Source organism: Engystomops pustulosus, chromosome 5 (genome assembly GCF_040894005.1).
Source record: "Engystomops pustulosus chromosome 5, aEngPut4.maternal, whole genome shotgun sequence".
Taxonomy (NCBI): domain Eukaryota; kingdom Metazoa; phylum Chordata; class Amphibia; order Anura; family Leptodactylidae; genus Engystomops; species Engystomops pustulosus.
This window is the reverse complement of record NC_092415.1, coordinates 187083564-187099137: the sequence shown is the minus strand read 5'-3', so window position 1 is coordinate 187099137 and position 15574 is coordinate 187083564. Positions and strand designations below refer to the sequence as shown.

General features: G+C 44.0%; 1 long non-coding RNA gene across 1 annotated transcript; it reads right to left on the bottom strand.

Annotated features, from left to right (window-relative positions):
- Positions 1-551: 551 nt before the first annotated feature.
- Positions 552-15126, bottom strand: LOC140134270 (uncharacterized). The gene is made up of 3 exons (XR_011856171.1): positions 15060-15126; positions 14872-14928; positions 552-796 (listed from the first exon to the last, which is right to left on the bottom strand). It is a non-coding gene; the product is annotated as an uncharacterized lncRNA (long non-coding RNA).
- Positions 15127-15574: the final 448 nt, after the last annotated feature.

Here is a 15574-nt window from a genome sequence, read left to right as displayed (position 1 = left end):
CGCTGCATGCATTGCCAGCGCTTGTGGGGTGAGCTGTATCTCTCTGACTCGAGTAGTGAGAGACGGAAAGATACAGCTCACCGCTTAAACGCTGGCAATGCGTGCTGCGGTGAGCTGACGTCACAGAGGGACAGCAGCTAAGAATCAAGCGTCATTCCCATGGTTCCTAGCGGCCGCCCGTCCATGATTTCACATGAAGGGGGGGGGGTCCAGTGTTTGGGCACCAATAAAAGGGATGAGGAGCAGACAGCGGTTTGAATGTGTATCCCAGCACCCAGGACTTGGTATAATGACGATATTAGCTGATGTACACATGCCACAAACAAGCACATATGCATTTGTCATGTTATGAGCTTTGGGCATATGTTATTACTGTAAAATAGCGCATTGATGACATGTTCCCTTTAAGAAGAATATCAATGGCTCATTGCAGGTGAAGAAAGAAGCAGAATAAAATGGGACAGAGAAGAATAAATAAACTTTCAACACAATTGCAAAAATAAGAGTAACATTTTAATCTACTTTAGTAATCTGTTCCTTTGTCCTTCTCTTCTTCCTATGTTAAGCAGTTTGTGTAAATCAGTTTTCTGTCCTGTATTCACCGACAGCTGAGAGATAAAGGAACCTGATAAAGTGTCTGATGACTTGACTCCTTACAGACAGTCCCTGAATAGTCTGTTCTCCGCAGACAGCGGAATCATCAAGGCAAGTGTTCTCTAGGTATGGAAACAAGTAATCATTAGCCTCCTCATCTGTGGATTGGAACTCTGAAGGCTTTCAGAAACGCTGTTCACTACTGTAGAAAGAAGAAGAATAAAGCTCAGAAAAGATGTTCTACTTAATGAAATATTCAACAACGTGTACTATTATCACCTGCTCTATTCTTCATAATTTCTTATGTTATATGTCCTTCAAGCTAAAAAAGAGGCAGGTGACCCCTGATCTATCTTCGTTATGATTATATATTAGTTATATATAGACATTTTTAAAGAATGTTATTCTTCCAGTAATGCCTTATGTACGACCACACACATGCCACCGTCTTGTCAATCAGTCCTGGGCATGTGGCGTTCTCTGGTATTCAGCCACATTCATGGATATAGCTGGACTGATAGACCCCTCTGCCCACTGTCACCTCTGGTGAAGCTCTCTGAATGCTTTACTTTAGTCCCCGGCTACAATGATCAGCTGTAAGGTGTCTGTAATTAAGCTTTATTGATAATCCTTGGTTCCATTACAGCAAAAAATTGTGAATGGGGCAAAAAAAAATATACCTATTCTGATTTATTCTACATACAAATTCAACTTACAGAAAATGCTGCAACTACACTGATGCAGAAACATAGCTTGTTTAATCCCTGAACTGAGTGGCTCTGTTCAACAAAACAGAGCGGGGTCTACATAAACACACAGAGCTTCCTGAACTAGCTAGACAGGACTAATACACCTGAGCAGCTGGAGAATGAGTGGTGCAGCGAATGATTACTTCTGCCTGTCAGGGACAACACAGTAATGACATATTTTTAGCTTATGTTGGGCGGGACAAGACTGGACCATTGCATAATTAGGGTAAAAAGAAATGCTGGGGCAGCCACAGAAGCAACAGAGCCTCATTATCATAATTTTATAATTGTTTTTTTCAGGAAATCAGGATCAGGGATTAAACAAGATATGTTGCTGCAACAGTGTAGCTACAGAATTCTCAAGGTATATTTGATTTACAATGAATATAATCAAATGGTAGATTTACTTTAAGAACAAACCTAAAGAACCTATCTTGTATGTAACCCAGGGACTGCCTGTACCTTATGATCAATACTGTGCGACGGCTTGCATGGAGCCAAAACATAGCAGCCATCACTGAACTATCATCCATACAATTTATTTTTCATCTAGTGTCAATGTATTTATGAAAACTTTTTTGCCAGACTATTGTAGGACATTTAGGTATTGCAGGCATCAGACATTGGCACAACTTGGTGTATTTGTGTTAAAAAAACACTATACATACAGTACTATATTAATGTGTCCACACAACATACTACAAACATAATCCATATAGTCTGATCCTGCAACACTTTCTTCCATCTGTCCACTATAAATATAAACTTTAGAGAAATGACCCTATCCCTGGCTTTATGACAAAATCATCATAATGCTGAGCTCTTGTGGTACCTGCAATGAAAACTTAAGGGAGGCAGATGCCAAACATTATTCCACTTTACATCGTCATCCTGGTGGTAAAACTGGTGTGACATTCCCTTACAAAGCCTTCTTCATGATGTTACCCATCTCCAGCTACCATTGCGACTGAGATAGAAAAAGTAGGATTGATCTCTGAAGAGGATAGACCTACATTTTAGACTTCATTACCATATAATACAATAATTTATATAGCGCCATGAAATTATGTAGCGCATATTGTTCTCCATCATGATATACTTTGGTGGCATCAGGTCAATGGGAAACCTGGAGCTGGACCTCTGGCATAAACCGTAGATTTGCGAGAGAAGCTTGTGATGGTTTGTGGAGACCTTGGGGTGACACAGAAGATAACTGGTAAAATTGTCCAGTCGTTTTTTATAGGATAAAATAAATAAAAAGATAAATAATGCTGAATAAAGCATTCCAAGGAAACTGTCGATATTTACAGAAATCAAGTGCATCAGTCTGCAGAGAAATCTGTTTAATGGTATGAAGTGATGAGGGATTACATATATCAGTGGAGCTTTGTAGAAAAAAAAGTTGAAGTTACATGCAGTTAGGGAATGTGATAAGTTTTTAGGGAACGTTTAAAAGTTTGGTAGTTAGGGATTTGCCTAATAGTTCAAGGTAGTGCATTCCAGAGAATAGGTGCAGCTTGAACATTTCATAATTTGCAGATCTTATCATCATCTGCTACATCTTTGATTTGCTTAAGCTTATACTTGCAATTCTTGGTGTTTTAATATCAATGTTGAGGGCTGTGTATACAAAATCAAACTTTATTGAGCAACAACTTGATCAACATAGGATTGAGGACCTGCGCAGCTGAGTTTACAAAGAGATTATGTTAGAGGTAAAAGTGCTTATTTGATCAATTGTGCAGGCAGGTATATTCTATACTTCTGTACTTCTGGTTTTCCAATTTTTGGCTATTGTTCTGAGACTATCCCTTTGTACCTGCAATTTTGTTCCTTATATGCCATCTCATTATTATTCTATGTTATGTGATTGCTGGTCTTGTTTTGTGTGCTCACTTTGGCATAGGAAGGGAACATCGCCCACGGGTTAAGGTGGACCCAGTAAGTAGGCAGGTGTTTGGGGGGTCTCGGTTGAGGGCTCACTGTCCTGTCTATATTTCATGAGTCCAGAGTCCTCATTACAATTTGGAAGCAAAATTATTGTCATAGAAAGAGCATTCTAAATAACTGATGCAGCTGAAGAAAAGTATCAGCTTCAGAAGTGTCAGAATTAGTGGGTTGGGATTACAGGGAATGTAAATCTTGGCAGAATGTATAGGACAGGTAGGGTTATAAAGATGGTAATTTGAAGTTTCAATTTCAATGGTGGTGAAAAGCTGCTGCAGGAGATTATGAAGGTAAATTTTGTGTGTGTGCAAAATAACAGATTGTAAGAGAGATACCAAGATAAAACCAAATGTTCAAAGTTTAGAGATGAAGTTGAGTTAAAAGATATTGTAGGGTTCGTAGTAAGCCGGGCAGGACAGTAGGATAAGAAAGTGCTTAAAAACTTTACAGAGGTGAGTGTAGTGAAAGACTAATAAAGGTAATAGAGTAAGAACATTAGTGATAGAAAAGAAACAAGTGAAAAAAGTGAAGTCCGCCATAGGACAGAGCAGCAGGAGAGGCAGTATCAGATAACAGGAACAGGTGTACTATGAAATTAGCTGAAGAGTGTAGATGCGAGTTATGAAAGTGTCTCGCAGCTAATAGCAGGAAGATCCGATTATTGTTGCACAGTTGTATAAGATGGGTCAAAGTTATTTAGGAATGTGAATAGTAGTTGTTCATAGATGAATGGAAACAATAGGGATTGATAAGAAGCGAAAACAATGATGGTGCAAATGGAAAAAACAAAGATGCACAGTGATAATCAGACTGATCATTATTTTAATAATATTTATTATTAGAGGAATTTATGATATTGGTTCTCAAAACTTATATTAGATATGGCTGCTACATTCTAATATTTTTTGGTTTTTACCTGTCCACTTATAAAGCTATTGATTTGATTTTGATGCCAAAGTATAAGATGTTCTCTGAAATACTGACATAACATTTTCCCAAAGTTGGCTGCATTAATAATTAAAAAGAATGCTGAGCAATTCTGATTTAATGTGGTGCATAATTTCAACGATGGATGGAGTGAGTATCTATTGTGGCATGCATTACGTTACAATATAGGGGGCATCCAGGTCATTTGCAAATATTAAATCTGCTCAGCTCCTAATGCAATATAACATGCTGCCTGCAGATAGGACACTATGTACAATCTGCTCAGCTTCTCCTGCTCTATAACATGCTGCCTGCAGATAGGACACTATGTACAATCCGCTCAGCACCTAATACACTGTAACATGCTGCCTGCAGATAGGACACTATGTACAATCTGCTCAGCTTCTCCTGCTCTATAACATGCTGCCTGCAGATGGGACACTATGTTCAATCTGCTCAGCTTTCCTGCTCTGAGACATGCTGCCTGCAGATAGGACACTATGTACAATCTGCTCAGCTCCTACTGCTCTATAACATGCCTCCTGCAAATTGGATACTATGTACAATCTACTCAGCTACTCTACTATAATGCACTATAACATGTTGCCTGCTGATAGGACACTTTGGGGCACATGTATCATATGTTTGTCTTTGTTCGTCTGTTTTTTTTTTTACTTTTCTAGGCTTTTCTACTGGTCAGATGTACATGTGGCGTTTGGTCTTTAGTGAATTTGTGACTTTTTAAAACAAAAGTCGCAAAAAGTCTCCAAAAGTTGCACTTAGTTCGAAGCTAAGTATTTGCGCCAAAGTTTGAGACTTTTTTTTCGACTTTTTGTAAAAAAGAAAAAAGTCATAACTTCCACATCTGGATTCAGGTGATAACTCATGGAACACTGCAGGAAACTAGACAATTTTTGTAAGGGAGACAATAAATGTACATGTGCCCCTTTGTGCAATCTGCTCAGCATCTCCTGCTCTATACGATGCTGCCTGAATGAAGTATAGGGGCACACCCAGTATATGAAGCAGACTATCTCTGAGCATTTGTTCTCCCAGCTGCACTTATGAATGGATGTGCGTGTGTGTCTGCATCATAATGGAAGCTATGAATCAGGAAAACAAATTCCGGTGGCTATAACAGATGTCACCCAGACTATATTAAGGCTGCAAAAAGCTCTGCCAAATCCAGCCGGCAATTAGGCTACTTCATCCTCTCACTTGAGATCATAGCTCTTGTTAACTTTCCACTTTTTGAAGATTCTTAATTTTTTCGGTGGTGTGTATGGTGTGATATATAAGAGAGGGGCCTTTAGCCAAGATGGGAATGGCTCCTTTATCGTGGTGCTTCATTCTGCTTAAAAGAACAGAAGGCAATGTGTGTGATTCCCCCTCAGTGCGCTTTTCATGACCCTTGTGCACAATTGTTACCCTCTCGCTACCCTTTGCTGTTAGCAATGTAGGAAAGCAGTAAACCACAGGTTCTTGCTTCCCAATAGTAAGGGGGGGGCTATAGTACTGCATGTGCAACGTCCACCCACCAGGGCCTTACCGCTGTGTGGGGGCAGCTGGATTCCCTGGGATCTGAGTGGCTTGTAATGTGTCCAAGCATCAGAGATATATCACGATGGCTTGGTCCAGGAGAACTGGCCTCATCCATGCTCATCAGAGCCAACAAGGAGATCCAAGAAGAGGGTGAGGCCCCAGTGTAGTGAAGGAATTCCCTTGGGGCACTCTTGGTACATATGTAGTGATATATTCCGGGGTAGATGGTAGATAAGTGGTGATAGTGGTACGTCAGGGGATCACAAGACACTACTGAGGTAGCCCAAACACAAACCGGAGCAGAATTTTCAGGTTCGGCTAAACGTGGCCGATCTCGAACTTTCTTAGGTCTCTTCATCTTTAAAGAGAACCTGTCACCAGGAGACCCATTTTTATCACTCCCCCGGTCCCCACAGAGCATAGTACATACACTGCCAAAGTGTTTTTGTATTAAACATTGGTTTTACAGAAAAAAAGATATGTTATATTGTACCTTTCATTAGCATCTGCTGTGTGACTGGGCAGTTGCCAAATGGGAGGGGCTGGAAAGGAGCAGCCCCCCCCCCACCCTTGGGGAACAGCTCCTCCATGTGACCTTTTAAAATATATGAAAACACCCATCACTGGGCTTAGCGACGCCCCCTGCTCCTCTACAGCCAATCCCGAGTGTGGGGAGTTATTCATATATTTGAAAAGGTCACGGGGGGGTGCCTGTGTGGTCTCTGTGAGCTGACTGTATCTAGTTGTCAGCTCACAGCAGTGCTCGGGGGCCTTCAAATCTACCTGGAAGAGAGAACAGAAGCACCGCAGGGGGAAGTCTCTGCAGTGCTGCGTCCGGCCTCCAGTTCCTACAGTCTTCAGCGTGGCCACTGTGAGTTCAGGGTTTGGGGTTTTTTCTTCTTCACCGGCCCCACCAGTGTCAGACCGGCCCCGGACCGGCCCCAAACGAGTCTGCCCACCGGGATTTCTCCGGGTGGGTCTAATGGCCAGTCCGCCCCTGCTGGTGGTATGAAACTAGTACTAAGGGATCGTTTGCCAATATTCAACTACAGACATATGCAGATCACTTTACTTCCCCCTGCTCAGCTCTGTGAGGCAGAAGAGAATTCCTGAGTATGGGGTGAGGAGCAGGTGCAAGATAGATAGTGGATGTGTGTGACTTGCTCTGCTACATCATTGGCCACTTCCTCAGGAAGGTAGGGTTTGAGAGAAAGAGATGCTGACTATATGAAGAGAAATCAACCTTACTCTTCACCTCTCCCCCAGGAATTCTCTTCAGCCGGGTTACCACCTTGACTGTATACTTGCAGCTCTCTGTCTCCATGACTCTCAACAAAAGTGTTTTTTTTTTCATTAGTGGAACAGACACAGAACCCAGACACAGAAACCAGGTCTGTTCACATGACAACTTTCAAGAGAGTGACCATGTGACCTGGACTTGGTAGGTTATTACACATCAGTAATTGAAATCTTTCTGGGTCCTGGGGACCAATAGGGAGCAATAGGAAGGTAGGAAACACATTAAAAGGTAACAGCACTCAGTAGGGATTACTCCAGTTAATAAAACTTAACTCCTTTAGTAAATTTTTGTAACCAAGTAATAGAATCAGGTAAAAATTCAGGATACCTCTAAAATTAAAAAAATTAGATTTAGAAATTGATTTTTAAAATTACCGATATTCCTTCACCTCACCCTCTCCTATCCCTGCACCAGACATAATGGACATGTATTGTTTCTTCAACCAGACTAACTCTAAAGCAGCAACAACGTAAAGTGCATGTCATGAGAATTTGGTGTTTTATTGAAGGGCAAGATATTGCGGTGACAGCTCTACTGGGCTGCCAGACCCTATGACATATAAAATATTGCTCCGTTTGATTCATAATGTATAAGACAGATGAGAATGGACTCATATCTCCTTCTTCTCTGGTAAACATGGATAAGACTGCTCTATGTAGCACAGTGGACCTGTCATTATAATAAGCTGCTCTTAAACGCGTTCAGTTAAAAAAATACCGACTTATTCAGACTGGTATAAAATCCTTGTTGCATCTTAAACCCACAAAAATAATAATTCCGTTATTTATATATCGCACACAGATTACGCAGCGCTGCACAGAGCTTTGCCAGATCGGTCCCTGTCCCCAATGGGGCTCACAATCTAATCAACCTACCAGTATGTTTTGGAGTGTGGGAGGAAACTGGAGGACCTGGGGGAAACCCACACAAACACGGAGAGAACATACAAACTCTTTTGAATATTAATTATATTTATTCCTGGAATACCCCTTCCATAAACACTTCATCTTTAATGTAACTACATTTCACCTTCTTACCTTCCTCACTGCCCTGCTTTTTATCTTGAGGACCTGCAGGTCCTTTAGCAGGTCCTGAAGATCACATGGTAACATTGTCATGATATTTCATGACATGATATAATTATATAATATAATTATAAATTATAATATCAGTAACTCTACCATCCACTAGAGGCTTGGTAACCTGCCATTAAGATTAACTACATTGGAATATTTCTGAAATTGAGACATTTCTGGCCTGATTTCAGACAATATACAGGACAAATATTTTAAGCCATCTTAGATCTATTAAGGTATATCCAGTGGCAGGTGCATCTAATAAATATAATCGGAGCCTTTTTCATGGCTAATCCCTCAGTGACGGCTTGAAATTTTGAAATGTTTTATTACCCCAATGTGAAAATATGTTCAAGGCTACTAGGAGTAGACGGAGCTGAAGTTACACGCCGCAGCTACTCCATGCCCCGGTATCGTCTATCGACTCTCCTACTATGAGATCTTCAGAGCGCAGCTCCTGGTAGCTGTGCGCACTCCGTTTCTAAGCTGGAGCTACTGCGCAAGCGCAGAAGCTCCGGCTTTCGTACCCAATTGGGGTCATTTACTAAGGGCCCGAATCGCTATTTGGCGTCGCGTTTCCCAAAAATTACCGTTTTGCGCCGAATTGCCCCAGGTTTGTGGCGCATGAGATTGGATTGTGGCACATTGGCGCCGGCATGCACACAACGGAAATCGGTGGGCGTGGCCGTCGGAAAACCCGATGGATTCGGGAAAAACCGCCGTATTTTAAAAAAAAATGTGTCGCTTGACACACACTTACCTGCACCCAGCAACAGATGGTGAACTCCAGTGAACTCCGGAGGACTTCAGCCCAGCAGCGACACTTGGTGGACATCGGGCGCACTACCTTAGTGAATCGCCGGAAGACCCGAATCCTCGACGGAGAACGCGCCGCTGGATTGCGACAGGACCGGGTAAGTAAATCCGCCCAAATATGCGCAGATGCCAGCTCTGCATACATAGTCTTAAGATCTTAAAGTAGGAGGATCCAAAAAGGTTACTGGGGCATGGAGTAGCCACGCCATGTAGGTTCAGTTTCGGCTACTCCACGCCTAGATTTTCTAATCAAGAACCTGCTTTAGATACAATGTATACATAAAGAACAATAATAAATAGACATGCTGGTGGACTGCATGTTTTTTCTTCTGTCATTCATCATTATAAAAACTACTTTTTACTGTGTCCGCTATCCAAATATTCCCAGACATCTAGAAGAGTAGAATGCAAAGTTTACCAGGAGGCAGGAGACATCATAAAGCCTTATCTTAAACACTGAGGAAGTGCTGATAAGCTCTAAGACACTGGGAATGGCTTAAAAGGAAGTGATAAAGTCTGGAAGACGCTAATAGCTAGGCATTGACCATCCAGACTGTAAGAGGAGGCCATAACAACAACATGTCTGTCTGTGTATGGTAGACAGTGGCAGACACCGGCAGCAGTGGCCCCCTGTGATGTCCTTTGCTCCCTAGGGGTATGTAATGTCAGCTATCATTTTTCACAGACACCTCCAGGACTCACAGGCTCAGGGGCAGTAGTGGATTATAATATAGGCGGTTTGAGCGGTAGCCCAGGGCCCAATCCACCCACCAAATTTTATACTGAGAAGGATCTTCAGCCATGAAATCCTCAATACACATGTATACAAAAGCCATTTCAAGACCTTTGAAGGTCCTCCAACGGCCAGTTTGAAAGCAGCAGAAGGGACACATCCTCCATTCCCCAAGCAGCTGATTCTAGTATCAGATGTAGGAAGTGATTCCAGACTTGTAGGGGCCATAATATTCTTACAGCTCAGGGCCCATGTCTTAATCCTCCCCTAGGATAGCATAGCAAGTGAGAGTGGGCCACATGACCTCCGGCGTGGCACAACACTCACTTACAACCGTCAAAGGCTGAGAGCTCTGTCAGCCATTAGACTACCACCAGTTTCTTGCAGATATAAGCTCAGTTTGTAAAGGGACTATATCAGGCCAGAAACCAGCCCCAGTAGCGCATGCATAGACCAAGAACACACTTGTGTGGATTCTTGGATCAAGATAAAAGATCACCCCAGGTTAGATTTAATATTTATTTGCTTTAAGGGCACACTAGACAAAACACTACACACACAATGGAAATATGATCAGACATGCAAAACACAGGTGGTGGTACAACAAGTTTCAGCAAATAAAACACAAGTCACTTACTGGCTTTGTGCTGTGATCACTGGGAGAAGAGGAGATTTGAGGAGGCAACATGTTTTCCCTGGCACAATATTCGGCATGATCTCCCCCAGAAGAGAACAAATGATAGGAGAACTTCAGGAGAACTTCACCGGATCATTGGACACTCCCTTCCCACCCCTGGTAGAATACTATTGGATGGAATCGCTGAAACCTACCCAACACATACCGGGCCAGAACTTTTCAGTGGTAGGTCATAGTTTGGTATTAATGGTGCCATCGGATCCTAACAGGTTCCCAGCACACCTGGAGACCAAACATGACTCCGCTACTATTCTCCCATTAGTAGTTCTGTGCCTCTCCTCACTCCAAGATCCAGGTAGGTGTTTGTCCCACTCCCCAGGTCTTGCAAACATAGAAGGTTCTACCAAAACTTCCTTTTAATATTACGTCTAAGGGATTTCCTTTGAGATGGGATTGCCCTCCTTAGAAGAGATTTCCCCCTCTGAACCTTTGATGCTGGACCCTTTACTAGTCAGATGTCGGATTTCCTAAGCATTACAGGGAAGGCCATATTTCCTTAACTGTCATGATGTTATATTCTCATATTCTCCACTGTCTGTCAGCAGTTATGACCATACAAAGTTGCATTGTATTGGCCCTTGAGATAAGTGTAACCATACAGGTGCGTGACCACAGTGGTAGCAGCCATAGTGGCTGCTATGGGGCCCACAGTGTAAGGGGGCCCCGGCATCTGACCTGATACACTAAAAAATTGGGAATATACATCATTACACACATAGTATGCGTCACACTGTACAGCATAATATGTATATAACACTGCCTATAACACTACATCATCCACAGTATACAGCATGAATCGGCAGCCCAGGTAAGAAATGTCGGATGAGGGGAAGGGGACAGCAGAACGGAGGGACTAGGGATTACTCATCTCTAATTCATGCTGTATACTTCCTGCTGGGCTGCTCAGCAGCTTTTGGGACGGATGTGTAAGTATGTAAATATGTATATTATCTAAGGCAGTAGGGGGGCCCCAGTCTGCTACGGGGCCCTGCTTCTCCTAGTTATACCACTGTAACCATATCTTTGTGTGTTGTTGCAGCTTCAGTGTGAAAAAATACATTTACATTTACATACAGCTTCTGGTTAGATATTACAGTAGAGGAGATGAGTGAGGGAGTGTAATGATCACAGAACAAAACATAGTCCAGCTACAATTGTGGACTATAAATGCATTCTTCACAGTTCAGCTTTTACTAACAACACAAAAAACGGCATGGCTTCACATATCTCCAGGACCAATACCCAACACTGTCTGTAGCTTTGTATGGTTATTACTCTCTTTTATCCCTACTTTGATCCCTTTTCATTCAACTGAACTTCCTGCCCCCCCTCCCCCCCCCAGAGGACCTCTAACATGATTAAATGACATCAGTTCTGTTGTTGTGTCCACTGATATCAGTTTCATCAGCAAACCAGGGAAAGATTGAGGCTTTCTTGCAGTGATTACTCATGAAAACACAATGGGGCTGATTTACTTATCCTAACACTAAAGGCAGTGAAAATGAAGACTACATAGTCCACAACTGTGCCAAAGTGGCTGATGCTGGATGATATGTACATGTGCTGAATCTGGTTAAAGGATTGTTTACTTTACCTCAGGCGGGGGTGGAGGAGGAAGAGGCAGAGGAGGAGGTGGAGGCGGAAGTGGAGGAGACAGAGGTGGAGGAGGAAGAGGCCGAGGTAGAGGAGGCAGAGGTGGAGGAGGCAGAGGAGGAGGAGGCAGAGGTGGAGGAGGAAGAGGTGGAGGAGGAAGAGGCGTTGGTGGAGGAGGCAGAGGAGGTGTAGGCGAAGGAGGCAGAGGTGGAGGAGGAAGAGGCGGTAGTGGAGGAGGCAGTGGAGGGGGAGGTGAAGGCAGGGGTGTACCAAGCCTGTCTGCTGCCTGAGGCGAGCCATAGAGAGACGCCCTCCCCCCCGCCAATATATGTGATATATCAGGGAGTGTCAGGACCAGATCCATCATATTGGTTTGGTTTAAAAATAAAGCAATGCAAAATGCATACAGCGGGTATAAAATGCATATAGCGTACCGCCATGTAGTATAAAATGCATCCAGAGTACCGCCATATAGTATAAAATGCATACAGCGTACGGCCATGTGGTATAAAATGCATACAGCTTATCACCATGTGGTATAAAATGCATACAGCGTGCCGCCATGTAGTATAAAATGCATACAGCCTCCCCCCATGTGGTATAAAATACATACAGCGTACCGCCATGTGGTATAAAATGCATACAGCGTATCGCCATGTACTATAAAATGCATACAGCGTACCATCATGTACTATAAAATACATACAGCATACCGCCATGTAGTATAAAATACATACAGCATATCGCCATGTAGTATAAAATGCATCCAGAGTACAGCCATGTAGTATAAAATGCATCCAGCGTACAGCCATGTAGTATAAAATGCATACAGCGTACCACCATGTAGTATAAAATGCATACAGCGTATCACCATGTAGTATAAAATGCAAACAGCGTACCGCCGTGTAGTATAAAATGCATACAGCGTTCCACCAAGTAGTATAAAATGCATCCAGCGTGCCGCCATGTAGTATAAAATGCATCCAGCGTGCCACCAAGTAGTATAAAATAGATACAGTGTACCACCAAGTAGTATAAAATGCATACAGAATACCACCATGTAGTACAAATGCTGCATATACATACAGCATATATACACATAAACAAACAGTAGATACAGCATAGACACACACAAACATATATACACATATACATATATAAACACACATATATACACACACACATATAACATATACACACACATATATATATATATATATATATATATATACACACACACACATATTACATACATATATATATACACATATATATATATATACACACACATTACATATATATATATATATATATATATATATATATATATACACATATTACACATATATAAACACATGTTACACATATACATATTACACACACATATACATATTACACACACATATATATATATAAATATATAAATATAAAGTAACCTTACCTGTTCTTGGAAAGTTCGGGGCCTTGTCCTGCAGCGGCAGTGCGGGAGCCGGGAGCGGGTAGGTCGAGAGCCAGGAGCGGGGAAGGGGGGGGGCGTGAGCGGGGGTTCAGACGGGATGGAGGGGGAGCCGAGAGCCTTGAGGGGGGGGGGGAGCGGTAACGGAGCCTGGAACTTGAGCGGGGGCGGGGGAAGCAGGGAGCCTGTAGGGGGAGGGGAGACATGAGCGCAGCGGGGTTGAGAAGGGAATGGAGGGGGAGCCGGGAGCGGAGTTATGGGCGGGACCGAAAGTATACGGGGAGTGGGGGAGTTTGATGCAGGCAGGGGGGCGGAAGCTCGGTGCCGGCGGCGTCGGGGGGCGGGCGCAAGGTGCCGGCAGCGTCGGGGAGCAAGGTGGGCTGCAACGCGGTCCCGTCCGGCGTGCGGCCCGGGAGCTCAGTGCCGGCCGGTGCCGCCCCCTCGTTGAGCAGGAGGCGCGCCGCCTGAGACGAGATGCTCAACTCGCCTCATGGCAGGTGCGCCCCTGGGTGAAGGCGAAGGAAGCAGAGGTGGAGGAGGAAGAGGCGGTAGTGGAGGAGACAGGTGGAGGAGAAACAGGTGGCAGTGGAGGTAAAGGGGCTGGAGGAGGTGTAGGAGGAGGAAGCAGAGGAGGAGGAGGAAGCGGAAGTGAAGGAGGCAGAGGTAGAGACGAAACTTGAGGAGTAGGTGGAGGAGGCAGAGGTGAAGGCAGAGCTGGTGATGATGCAGGAGGAGATGGAGAAGGCAAATGAGAAGGTGAATGTGTTTCCCCTTGTTCTGTAAAAGAGGTGAAAGAGGCGAGAATAGCTAATGATTCTATTTCACTATCACCCTTAGGCTACATTTGCATGGCTGTATGGGGGGATGTATATATACGTCCGACGTATATACGGCATATATACGCCCCCCATAGCCGGCAATAGTCGCACGGCGCCCTACAGGAGTGGTGCGGTGCAGCACGCGTGCAGCTCCGTACCGTTCCGTAGCCTGGAGAAAAATATGATATGCCCTATCTTTTGCCAGAATACGGCGCCGTGCACTCACCCCCTCCTCCTCTCCCCGGCACCTACGTGGGCTTGCCGTGCTACGGTACAGCGGGCAGAGGTCAGTGTGAATGCAGCCTTAGGGTGTGACAGACATAAAATTAGCACATGTCATACAAAGCAATTTCTTAATATTATGGAAATAGAAAAATTCTAGAAAAAAAACCATAAGCACTTTCTGTTATCTTGGTATCTCTGAGAACATGGAGATGGCGGATCGTCTGTTTTCTTTTCTTCTGCATAAGATACAACATCTATTAGACATCTGTGGACAGTGTCGGAGCCAATGACCTCAATATCTGCCCCCATATTAATAGTTACATAACTGGGCCCAGGTGTTTGTATTTCTGAGAAGAACTCTAGGTAATATTTCCAGCATAAACGCCCTAAGCACTTACCATCAGAGGAGTTTCCCATTTTATCAGGAGGTGGTGGAGCAGCAGTTTTCTTTTCTTCTGAAAAAATAGACAACTTCTATTAGTCACGGATGCACCCGTGATCCTTGTCGCGGATTGCGGGCACACCAGTGCCCCTCTATGTGCCACGGTCCTTGCTGCCGCTGTCCCACTCCCCGGCATGGACTCACCTCTCCATGCTCCTGGCTGTACTCCTGCTAGGCCTAAAGGGCCAGCGTCCTCCTGATTGGCTCTTGCTAATCCGGCTCGCCCTTATAATCCAGCACCTCCCTTCACTCCCCGCCAGATCTTCGGCATCATTTCCTGCTATGTGAAAGCCCTCCAGCGTTCCCTGTGTTTCCAGTGTACCTCTGTATCTCCGCCCCAGTCTCACGTCTTTTGCAGACTCCAACAGGTTTTCTTTCAGAATGGTCGAGTATTTGGATCCATCCATCTTCCTTGTCCCTGCTGAAGAAAAGCCCAAACCATGATGTTGCCTCCACCATGTGTAACAGTGGGGATGGTGCCCCCCACCATGTGTGACAGTGGGGATGGTGCCCCCCACCATGTGTGACAGTGGGGATGGTGCCCCCCACCATGTGTGACAGTGGGGATGGTGCTTCCCCCATGTGTGACAGTGGGGATGATGCCACCACCATGTGTGACAGTGGGGATGGTGCCCCCACCATGTGTGACAGTGGGGATG